Here is a 12,984-nt window from a genome sequence, read left to right as displayed (position 1 = left end):
AGGGACAGTTTATATGGGATGACACCATCACTCCACGTTTTCCCCCAGTGGTCTGGACTTGCCAAGTTACCTGATGACATCCAGTTCACCAGGTCCTTCTTAACCAGTTCATCTTCTGGAAGCCTCAAGGGAAATATCAACCAGGTGTTTCTGAGTCATTTACGCCCCTGCTACTGGGCTGTTATTTGCAAAGAACATTTTTTTTTCATGTCCTGGTGGCCAGATGCACCTCGATTTTATGAGCCAAACTTCTAGTCGCAGGAAGTCCTGTACTGCTGCCCCTAAATAGCCCTCAGAACTGCCTCATTTTGAAGTTCAGGCACCATGAAGTGTGAATGGCTTCAAGACGTGGCAGACCTTTCCTCCTTCAGATTGTTGTTTCTCGTGTTCACCAGAGGCACACATGTACATACATGTGCGCGCACACACACACACACACACACACACAGGCACTCACACTCTGCTGCCCCATCTACACACCGGCTCCTCCCTCTGGCCACTTGTAAACTTAAGAACTGTGTCCTTATTCTTTGCTGCTGTGATTTACACTAAATGCTCGTCCCCAAAGAAGCCCACGTAGAAGATGTCAACTCTATTAAATGTCACAGGCCTGAAAGCAAATGGGTTTCATTTTAGCATCGTGGTTTACTATGTCATCCCATATTTTCCCAACTACCAGCAGAGAAGCAGAATAAATATCTCAAGGGAGACGAGGAAAAAATGCTGCAACACGGACACCGGTATCACTTACTCTTAGGCACTCCCGCTTGGTTCTTTCCCCTGCTTTTCCCTATTTCCCCTCATGCTGTACCCGACACACATCTCCTGGAGGGTTTTATTTGAAGTTATTTACGCCACGCGCTTCATGGAGTGGGAAGCTCTGAGTTCTCCGAGGACAGGCCAGAATGGCACTGCTTTTGGCCGAAGGTCATTGTAAGACTTACTGAGTAACCAACAACTACTGAACAATCTTCAAAATAAGTTAGAAAGATCAAAATAGAACAAAGCCAGAGTGAGTGTTGTAAAAGGAAAAGCTTGTTTGTACATTTTCGGATGCAGGGACCAGCTTTTGTTGGACTTTCTGGCCCTTACGGGGTGCCTTGTAGGTGGAAGCTGTTTCAGAATTGTTTCTGGACTGAAAAATCACACTGATCATTGCTGTCCCACAGTCCTAGTCTTCTCTAAGAGTTTCACATTGGATTTTTAAATCAACTATTGAAAATACAGTGACACTAAGAGTTAGCAGGCCTCCGTGTCAGAGCCAAGCCATTTACCTTGTCCACAGAGTTCGTGATATGAAAACTAGTCAGAAATACTCCACAAGACTTTTGGCATTATTCCAAGTCACAGTTCCCTTGGCAGATTCCTTCTCTTTAGTTTACGTCATCCAGACAGAAGCAAGTGCCATGAGGGACATAACACAGCATTTAGGTACAGAGTAAGTCATTTTGAGCAATTAGTTGGCAACGTCTGACTGAGTCAGGCTGGACTGGAAAACTCCATGAGGTGGAGGACATTTGGGGCAAATACAGCCAATGGATTTTCCCTCTCAGTATTTTTTTTAAGCCTGAAATGCCAAAAAACAAACAAAAAAGGGAATCTGGTAGATAATCCCAAACCTGGTGGATAATCCCATATTCAATAATTTGTTATATACTGCCAAGTATTTTTATCCAGCCCTTGTATATAAAAATAATTATGAAATAAAAATTAACTCTGAGTAGTGTACACCTTTCAAACAATAGTAAAATTATCACAGCCAGCTCCATCGCAGCCACCCTTCACATCTAATAAACATTACCTGTTGGTCATATGAGCTTTTTTCTTTAAGCAAGAAAATATTAGAGTCAGCTAAGTTAATGCTCCCCACTGCCCCCCCCATTCCATTTCCTTTCCTTTCCCTGATTGAATCTACACTTTATGGGATGTATGTGAACCCATATTGGTAAAAATTAAAAGTCTGAAACTACCTAATGTTGGTAAACCTGTGAAAGAAGTAGGAACACTTACATGCTACTGGCAGGAGAGTGAACTGCCATAATCATTTTGGAGAGTGAATGGGCAAGCCACTAGAATTGAAGACGGGCTGCTCAGTGCCCCAGAGACCCCCACAGCCAGGTGGCCTCCTTTGCTGGGTGTAACAAGAGGTGAGGGATGCTCCCTGAAACTCAGTGTATGCTACAGAAGACCTGAAACAATCTAAATGCTAATGAAGAAGATAATGAATCAACCGTGATATATTTGAACAATGGAATATTACATATCTGTGAAAAAGGAATAAACTACATATAAATATATCAACATGGTTAAACCTAAAAAAGACTTGAATAAAAAAGACAAACAATAAGCATTTGTAAGCATACCGTTTGTGTAAATTTAAAAGCACACAGACCCCCTGAATTTTTTTTTTCGTTTTCAACATCCAGGTGTAAAGGTTTGAAGAGACTCCAGTGCAGGACATGTGAGCCAGACTGGGTGGATGACATTTCAACATCTCTTCCCTCCACAGTTAGCTCATGGGACTTTATTCAACCTCTGGAGTAGTACTAACAGAAATTTCTGCAGTGGTGGAGATGGTTTACATCTGTGCCCTCACAAGATGGACTATGAGTTGTGGAAGCCGAGTGATGGAAACACAGAGATTTAGTATGTGATTCTACCTACTCTGGTATATACTTGCTATTTCCATGAACGTGGTTAAAAAATAGAAATGAAAAAAGAAAGAAGGAAATAGAAAAAAAAAGAAAAGAAAAAAAATAGAAATGATTATTAGCAATAAGACATCTTTCTTAGAGTCTTAGGATGGGGAGATATCCGATTTTCACACCCTTGGGCTCTATTTCACCTAAATAATTTTAGAAGGATAAGAAATGTCCCAAGGGAGGGACATGCATCACCTCCCTAAAAAACTCCTGCTGGTAGCTACCCTCCTGGCTGAATGGGATTGGGAGAGAATGAATGAGCGCTTTGGGTTTTATGCTGTGACCAACTGCATATGTCATGGTCCAATCTCCATTGAGGGCATCAGGTGTTAAGAATTAATACCCCTTTTTCTTTTCCACATTATAATTTGGGGGGCAGTTTCCCATCTACGGAACATCTGAATTTTATTTTGTCCTATATGTATTATCCAGACTTTCAGTGCAGGCTCATTACCCCGTGTGTGTGAACAGGAAGGAGTCCGGGGAGGGGCCGCTGGAAACAGAGCTGAACTGGGATGAACCTCTTAGCCCTTCGGGGTCTCTCTTCATCTATCACGTCAAGCAGTTACACTCAATGCTATTCATTTTCTTTCACTTCTGTATTTAAAGATTGCCATAATTCTTTCCTATACTCATTATCAATTGCCTTACCAAATGTGAGCTGGCTTTCTACAACATTTATTTCATCTAATAATTTTGAAATCCTAGAGTGGCAGAGAGGAGGGCTTTGGACTTGGCAGGGTTTGATATTCACAATTCTCCTGATTGCTTATGATTTCACTGTCCCTCTAAATGTTAACAGATTTTTCTCTCTTCAGATTGTTTCATTATTAGACAGTAATTTCTGGGCTGTTGCAGCAAGATTGATTCCACATTTTCTCTCCTCCCTATAATTGTCCTGTATCTTGCCTGTTCTTTGTTAGTCTCAAAGAATAATTATGTGTGGCCAAAGCAAAATGTGAATTTGTTTCTTCGTAACTCTGCAATGCAAATCATCTTGTAGACCTTTCTCTGTACTTAAAATGGCCATGCAAATGGTTGAGTTGGTTTTGGTCCAGCTCTAGATTTTTCTCTTTGCTCTCGTTATCAGATGATTGGCTCATCACCATTTGTTTTTGCTCCATCTTGTATGATAATCAAAGACTGGACTTAGCACTGATTTTTTTTTTTTTCCACACTCACTTCATAGATGTAGGGCGAGGACTGGGAGCAAGATAAGGGTTAACAAGGCTTTGTTGTAGAGAAGGTTCCCAAGGAATAGGTGCTGATGGCTTGGAAACTGAACTTTGGCAATGTGCAAAACATAACCTAATTTTTATAAAAGTTTTGGATGGATCAGAGAGTGAGGCAAATCTCTCTCTAGACTAATTATAATTTTTTCTTGCTGTTTGCATGTCCCTTTGGGAAGGTGGAGAAATGCTGGGGACTGTTGAGCTGCTTGGAGTGGAGCTGCCTTCCAGGATGGACAGGGCTGGAGCAGCATGAACCTTGGTCAAGGCACAGAGCTGCAGTGTGAATTGCTTTGTATGCTGACATGTGGCAGAAGATTCTTCGAAGGCAGAGGCCACGTCTTCCCTCTGTCTTCCCAGGGTTATTCACACAGCAGTACACGAGCTGGTATATAGCACATGGACGGCAATTACAAGCTCAAAGGAATTCAGTTGTTTACCATTCTCCCATGTAAACTGTACATTTTTTTTTTTGGACTTTTGTACTTAACTCAGTAATGATCTCTTGTTCCCTAATGCTGCTTTTTTATTTTCCAATGGGATGTATGAAGCAACTTGCCTTGGCATGCAAGCTTTCTTCTTTTTTCCTTAGAATTTAACTCAACCTTCTGTGTCCTGGTCTTAAAAGCTTGTTTGAAAAAAGATGGCAAGTTGCCTCTGCCGGTGAGGTCTGCGTCCAGCAGGGCACATCAGAGTCACTGCCCGTCACCAACACACGTGCTGCAGACCTCTGCTTTCCAATTTGAAAGCCATAATTTAAAATTAAGGGTTAGCAGATGTGGGGGATTTGTCACAATTTAAAGGTGCTTCCATGCCGTTCTTAAAGTCACCTTAATATGATTTGGGGTTTCTTTGGAAAGGTGACTAGTTTGTTTAAAGCACAGTAAATGCTTGCTCTTTGGGGTTTATTGTGGAAGAACATTCTATCTCAGCTGCATAGGCTTGTAGGAACCTGGTCTTTGTTTTGCTGTTTCACATTTCTCCACAGGAAAGGTGAATGTAGGAGGTGAGGCGGGTAGTGGACTGATGGAAAGGCGGAGTGGCAGGTGTGCGGCTGCATGTTGGTATGTGGGGGTGCCTCTCTGCCTCTCCAGATCTGATCCCGTTTTAAATCAGCAGCCTTTCAAGTGGGGTGCACATTCCCCATAGCAAGACTATCTTCTGGGCCTTGAGGAAAACATATTAATATTTTTCACTTATATTATTTATAGCTTATCTGAAACATAAGAATGAAGTTAAGCATTGTGATGCTTAATATATGGAAAAATGGGAGGTGATGCCCTTATTTGGGCTGCACATCAGGTGATGTGTCTGTCACCTGTCACAGTTGGGCATGAAGTTCCTGGGAAAAGAAGAGACCACATGCATTTAAAGGGGTTTTGGGCCACCCATGCATTTATTCCCTTCAGGTGTTGTCAGGTCCTGTAGTCTAAATGCTACAGCAGTTCAGCCCACATGGTTAATTTTAGACAATTAAGACCTTGAAACAATAAATAAACACTGTAACAAAAAATAAAAATATTTTATAATGAAATCAGGAATATCCATGAACTATGTTATATACTGCACAGGGTTTTATTGGTTACCTTGTAGCAAACTGTATAGAAGAATTGTTATTTTCAAAGATGAATATGGCAATTTTCTTGTACTTTGAAAGCAGGGTTTTAAATGTTTTCACCATCTCTGTGCTGTCAGTGGGCTGTCAGTAACGTTACCTAGTAGTTGTTAAAAAAAAAAAAAACAACCCTAAATGTTCCTTTAGGGTCAAATGGGCAAGAAAGTAAACTGCTCTTAGAAACAAACTTGTAATATTGAGACAGCATTTTTGAAATTAGAAGTGCTTCCATTGTTTGACAATTTTGTTGCTGAAAATGATATATTGTAACCTATAGCCTCCCTGAACCTAAAAAATTTTGTAAATGGAATTAACTTCTAAGTGAAGGGTTTCAGAGATTTGAACTCATTAAAAAAAAATGCAATGCCTTTTGATATACAAGACCATCTGACTGTTAATAAAGGAAGTTGGTTAGTAAAATTTCAACAAAATCCTTTGCTTTAACTGATGGATGGGATTGAAAAAGATAGTATTATGAGTTAAGCAAAATGATGTACTTTCCCCTTTTGGATCTACATTTATGTGGAATATCCTTTTAACCTATAATATGGACTAACAAATATTGAAACAAATTTAATTTGGAATCAGACCTTCAAATTGTTTTATTACACCTGTTAAAAAACCCCCAGGGTTTTCAAAAAGTACTCAAACTCGATCACTTGGCCCACTCTAAAGCAGTATAATGTTAAAATTCGTATAAAAATTTGATGACAGTGAAAATATTTTTGTTTCATTAACAACAGAGTTAAATGAAATTTAAATTTATTTTAAGAGTATTTTTTTTTCAGATGTATCTCAACCTTTTAAAGTTTATATTTTAAAAGATGACGGTATGTATTCTAAATACATAATTTACATGGGTAACTGTTCAAAATTAAGTTACTGATATGACCTCATGATCAAAAATTTAGATTGCTTTAAAGTTTTCCTTTCTTTTCCTAGACTCCTGAAGACTTCAGTCGTTCAGTATTTAATCTAGAAGAATAGGTTTTTGTGAGTGTGCGGCCTCAGAAGCACTAACGCTTCTTGGAGACAGACGCATGTCCTCCTCTGTCCCCATCGTAAGAAAGAGAGCACAGCTCCTTCTTCTTAGTAGCTGCTTGATGGGTATTTCCTGCTAGATTCTTTCAGATTGTAAACCCCTAGAAATCAAAGCCTAGTAGCATTCATCTTTATATTCCCAAGAGCATCTTTAATTGAATTGCATGGGTAACTTCTGGAATGGGATTTGATGCTGACTTCCTGTACTCGGTAAGGCGGTTCTGTGGTCCTGGTCGCTAGGTTTTCAGAATCCTTGACTTCTCTGATCGGGTGATAACGCCAGTCGCTTCCTGAGCCCAGGTTTTGGACAAAGTACCTGTGGCTTTGGGCAGATACAGGCAGCGGTAACTCGTCTCCAGAGGGAGCCTGAGCTGAATAAGAACACTGCCCATTTGCTCAGGGAGCCTGTAAGGAAGATAACCAGGACCTGGCAGGCCCGGGAAGGCTGGGTGAGGGGCAGAGCTCAGAGACGGGAGAACTGGCGACAGGGGCAGACAGAACTGCCCTGACGGTGCTCTGTGCACATTATTAGTAGGGACAGCCCAGGATGAACCCACAGGGGAGTCTCTTAAGGCTGGGAGTTTCTCTGGGGGTGAAACTTTCTAGGGTCAGATTGCCTGGTGAGGAATGAACTGCGAGTGGTGGCAATCGTAAACCGAGGCATTCAAGAGCCATTTCGCCTCGTTCTGTTTCAATCAGCTTTGGCTTTTGTATGTTGCATGTGGCTCAAGCCCCAGCAGACTGACTAGACAACATGAGAGGCTGGCTAGAAACGCAGTTAATGCCAAAAGTTTGACGCTACATCTGCTGAGTCTCACAGCACGCCGGGTGGTCACACGCGGGGGTGGCTGCGCCCTCTCAAAGGGCTCTTTATATTTCTTTTTTTCTTTCTGCTTAAATGCAGCATGGCTGTATCCTTAACCATAAATACCGCGCCTTATATAATACTCGAGCTATTGTAGGTGCGTGTTCATACTTGATTGGGAGAGGTTTTCTTTCTCTCTTCTAAATGTTGAAAGAAAAAAAAAAGCCAGAAAAACAAGGAAGAACAAAGAATAATGTAACAAACATGATCTTATGAAAATTTTCACACTTTTAATACTTCAGCTCGGATGAAAGAAATCCTTACTTGTCATGGGGCGTGCTAGGACTCCAACAATTATATCAAGTGATTGGTATTCGTGTTTGTATTTCTTCCTGGTCTTAGTAATTGCATTTGTTTGCTTAAATACTCAGACTTTTGTGCACAGTCTGATAGAAAACACATTGATGAGGACATTAGGAAAATGAAGTTCTAGTCTTGACTTTTCATACCTCAGTTCTGTGACTTCAGGTAAATTTCTTGATCTCTTGGCAGGATCCTTACTTCTGAATAAATATGATTGTTTAAGAATAGTTATACACCTCCAAGGCTTCTCTGTTTTAGGTAAGACACCCTTAGTTCCTTCCTCTGTGTCTCACGTGAGATGAATTCCTGACTATATTCCATTTCGATTACCCTCCTCTGGAGATTTAATCATCTTACCTTAAATTTTGGTGCCCAGAATTAAACTGATTTTCCAAGTAAAAAGTGACTAATGCACAAGGCACTGCACTTCTATTAATGAGAGCTATTTAAGACCAAACAAACCCAAACAACAAAAAGAAAACCCTGCACTTAAAAATTTTTGCAGCAGCATCACACTGTTGGCTCATAATAAATGTAAGCTCAATTAACTCCCTTAAACATTTTCATATAAACTGCCACCAAACATGGTGACTGTGAGGTGGTTTTTGAGCTTAAATGCAAGTCTTCTATTTAAATGTGCAAAATTTAATTTTATTGGTTTTAGTTCAGTGTTTTAGTCTATTGTGAAAGTTTGGAATCTTAATTTTGTTTTTCTCAGAGAGTGCTCAGGTTTGGGGAGTTTCCAAAAAATCTGAATACCCTCATGTCAGCTTTCCCTTAACTCCTTCTGGACATGACTCATGTGACTCCAATACATGCAATTGTTTTTCTCTTTATTGAAGGTTTTCAAGAAAAAAAAAAAAAGTCAGTTTATACAATACAGTATCCCTGAATTCTTCATAAATCCAGCAAGCAATTTATACCCATTGCTTTAGACTTTTGCATATTTTTGTGTCTGGTTAGTAGATGATGGATGTCCCACAGAAACAATAACTCTGCATAGCCCACAGGTGCATGCCCAACTCTATTATTTCCATCCAAAAAGATACTGCATCTGATGTTGCAGTGGGAAAGAAAAGTCTTACATTTTTCCTTTATCCAGAGGCAATGGTCCTGCCCCAGAAGGGGATAAAAAAGTCAAAAACAAAACAAAACAATACTGGGTGTGGTTCCAGTGCTTTCCAGTTTCTGCTGGACTTGAGTTGAACCAAGTCCTCTTCCTAAAAGCCTAAAAGAAGGACTCTCTTTCCTGCATTCATCTTTGTGGTCCCGTGGACATTGCTTGCAAAATCTCTGATAACACTTCACATAGCCTCTCTTTTCTTAAGGTTATGGGATTAATCTGCATTTATCTCTTCTCTGAAATTGTGTTTTCTTAAGGGACAAGGACCATATCTTAGCTGTTCTTATTCATTCTTGGAACAACAAGGATTGTGCCCACTTGGCACCAGGCACTGTGCTAGGCACTCAGTTCCAACCCTCCTCCCGGAGACCAGCAAAGAGCTCCACAGACTGACTTGAAATGCAGTCAATCTACGTGACTTGACCTAAACCAACACTTAGCACCTATGTTGTAAACTCTGTGTGTAAAACAGAAAAGGATTTATTGAAGGGGATCCAAATCCCTGCAAATTAAACTAGGTATCTCACATAGTTCAGCTGCTCCCTGCTCTCCCCAGAGCACCATGAACTGTTTGGAGTATTAGAGCTAGAACCAAAAGCACTGAAGTACTGTGAAAGATAGACCAAAATCCAAACCACTGCATAGGAGAAGTGAAATTTCCATGACGAAAACAAGTTTGGGACTTATTAGGTGCCATCAAGAAAAATGGCTGGGACATTTCTCAGCTCACCAATTGGTTAAAACTGTGGGTCCCCAAGAAAAGGGAGACATGACCATATTGCATATTAATTATGTAACACCAGAAACAAGAGAGACAGAGACAGAGGAGGGGTGGGGAATGAATGGTCTTTTCACTGCTGAATATTCAGATCAGAATTATAATGGTCTTGTTGGGGAGAGGTTACAAGCTCTTTTGGCAAATTACCGATACATTCAAGTTCTGAGTACTATACCAGCCGGTTGGGTTTTTGGGGTGGGTGTGTGTGTGTGTGTGTGTGTATAGTGGTGGTGTTTTTTGTTGCTGTTGGTATTTTTGTTGTTTTGTTATTGCTTTTCCTTTTTTTCAAGCATAAGCTTGGACAGACTCAAGGCAGCAAATACTCCTTCCTCAATTTAAGATTTGACAATTTAACAGGAAGAAGCCCATTCATCATCTTTCCCTTTTAGAGACCATAAATTATTGGCTCATATACCATGTGGCTTGGATTCTAGGAAAAGTTAGTATAAACAAACCCAAGTTACAGTGCGCGGAGTAGGAGAGCGAGTCATAAACAAAACACAGACATATGCTCTCACATAAATAAGGGCCGGGGTCATCAGCTTCCCAAAGTCTGCTTCCCATTAATTACACAACGCAATGAACTTTCCATATGTAAAGCCCAAATCACTTCACTCTGGCAACTTGCACGAGACAAAGACCAGGATTGTACCCAAAAGGCGCTGACCGAAAAAAAACTGGATTTCAAAATAAGAAAAGTCCTCTCAAGAGCTCTTCAGGTGCTGGAAGGCAAGAAAACCCCTTGGAGGCGTGTTTCTGAGCATTGAAACCATCCCCAGCAGCCCAGGAACACTGCTGGAGGCTGGTCTGAGCCCCTGCTGGATTTAAAGGTAACGTCAGGCTGACTCGCTTTTGTTCTGAGCTCTGTCATCTTTATGGGGCCAGCCCTGGGTCTGGGCCACACAGGGTGTTCACAGCCGTCACTGGAATCATTGAATCGTTGGGATTCCCTCCTTCACTACCTTCTCTCTGTCTTTTGAAACTGTCCATTGGTAGCGCAGACTCACCTTCCCTCACTGTTGTATCTGGGCTCTCGTACTTTAAAGAGGTTTCAAGGAAACAGGTAACAGTTTCCGGGGAAGAGAGGCCTCCAACAACAGGTGGGAACCTCTGAGAGAGATGGAAGGCAGCTAAGTTCTCGCCTTGCATCTCTTTCCAAAGCAGATCTCGTGAAACAAACGGACTTCCTTACAGAGGATATTAAAATAACAGATGTCACAGTTTAGGAGTCTTGGACTGGGGAAGAGGGGAGAAGAACGACTTTCATTCTTTGCTGGGGGGTAGGGTTTATAGGGTTTTTGGATCATTCCCTTCCTCAGTGATTATTTTTGTGGCATGTACTCTGTGTACATACAAAGCGAGCAGAAGGCGTCACCCCTGCTCTCATGAGAAACTACAGGAAATGGGGAGAAACTGACATTTTTCGGAGAATCTACATCACAGTCCACAGTTTTTCACATATTTCTTCATTTAATTGTGATAGTGACTGCACGATAACATTCCTATCTCTGTCACATAAAGATGAAAACTGTGAGCTCAGAGGTTAAATCATTGCCACCAGGGCTCACATCTCAGAAGTCATGGACTCAAGGATTCAAGCAAGGGCTGACCTAGTTCAAGGTGAGTTTCAAAGGATCTGGACAAGGAGTGAGAAACCATGGGTTTCCCTGTTCATTTTCTACTAATGATTGCATTCTTGCACCAAATTTCTGTCTTGCAATTTCAAAGGCCTCTGTCCACCCCGAAATTCGAGTTAAATAACACAGGTATCACACAGATTACCTGTGTCACTTCGGTTGCACATTTTTGCACATTGTTTTGATTCTGTTGCTTTCCGCAGGTCAGATGCCTTTTCTAATAGTTCCCTATAGGGAGCCAGACAGCCAATATGATGAGTGAGTTTGGCCAGGAATAGGAAGGAAGGTGGTGGGACAGGAGAGGACACCGGAAACTAAAGAGAAGACAGCCCGTGTAAGGGGCAAACGTTATTCTGTACCAATCAGTTGTTGCCAGGTAGGAATCTGAGCCCAAAGTCATCAGGTAATCTGAGTTTCAAAAAGCCAGAACTCCTGATTATTACGTAAATCTTCTGACGTGTACAATCTGCATGTTAATTTATAAAAAATATATAAACCTGTGTAGGCCAATTAAAACACAAACGCAGATGGCTGTCGGCCCATGGCTTTATTTTGCTATCACGATTCTTCAGAAGAGTCACCATGACTCGTTCTAGAATTTCAGATACAGGTTCTGGCCCCAGCCTCTCCTCCAACCTCATCTGTCACTATTTCCACATATGCTCCGATCTTAGAGAGGTTGTAAACCTGTCCGTCCTCTGCTTCTGTCTGCGTCTTTAATTTGCTCCATCACTAGAAGACCATCTCAACTTCTCTTCCCAGATCATCTCAGTGCCTCCAACTCCCTTAGTGCCGCAGTTCAGCTGGAAACTAATGACTTCTTGGTTGCTAAATGATCGCTCTGTTAGTACTTGAGCATCTCATGTTTTGGATTCAGGCCTTTTCCAAACAGCATGAAAGCTCCCCAGGGGCAAGGGCTAATCTTTACTTGTATGTATCACAGTGGCAGGTTCTTGAAAAATATTTGACAATTTGTAGCAAAGCCACATAGAAGTTCTGGTAAGATGAACTCAATATTAAACCCTCACAGGGGGTGTGGGGGGGCCTGGATGGTGCCCCGAGATAAGGATACTTGGAGGAGGGAGTGAGGATAAAACTTTTGAAGATAGTTAACGAGTGTTTTGATCAGAGTCATAACATGACTAAATTATGACTCCACATGATTAAATCATGACATGACATGACTTCAGTTTTGACATGAGTGGGGTCATAAAATAGTGATATATGAATATATGATTTTGAATATATGATTGGTGTTTTCATCTGCTGTTTCATTTCTTTCTTACCACTGCCTGAAAAGCAGAAATTATTTTTCCCATTTCACTGAAACTCAGAAGTCTCGTTTAGACTGTGGCTTACCTAAGGGACCGAATTAAGTACTGCAGGCTGACAGTAACACTGGTCCTTGAATTCCAAATCCAGATTTTACTTTATATCCGTGTGGCAGCCAGAAAGAGTCCAGGTTTTTTCCTAATTCCTGGCAGGTAACATCTGCAACACTGCTAATTCAGTTCAGTTCCCAGGGCTCATTCTCCTCATCTGTAGCATCCTGTCTAGTCTCCTCTAATGCAGTCTTGTCTAGTCAGTTCCAATTTAAGCAGCAGGAGAAAGAGACCCCCTCTGGGAGAGGCTCTGGGATTACTCCAGGGGCTCTTAAAGGTAGAGTGGAGGGGGCTGACTGGTGGGTGAGT

At 41.3% G+C, this 12,984-nt stretch overlaps 1 protein-coding gene across 3 annotated transcripts in view; it reads right to left on the bottom strand.

Moving 5' to 3' along the window:
• SETBP1 (SET binding protein 1) overlaps positions 1-12,984 on the bottom strand; it is a 363,104-nt gene that overhangs the window by 6,032 nt on the left and 344,088 nt on the right. The gene's annotated exons all lie outside the window — the stretch shown is intronic.

Source organism: Camelus bactrianus, chromosome 30 (genome assembly GCF_048773025.1).
Source record: "Camelus bactrianus isolate YW-2024 breed Bactrian camel chromosome 30, ASM4877302v1, whole genome shotgun sequence".
Lineage (NCBI taxonomy): Eukaryota > Metazoa > Chordata > Mammalia > Artiodactyla > Camelidae > Camelus > Camelus bactrianus.
This window is presented reverse-complemented; position numbering and strand designations above follow the sequence as displayed.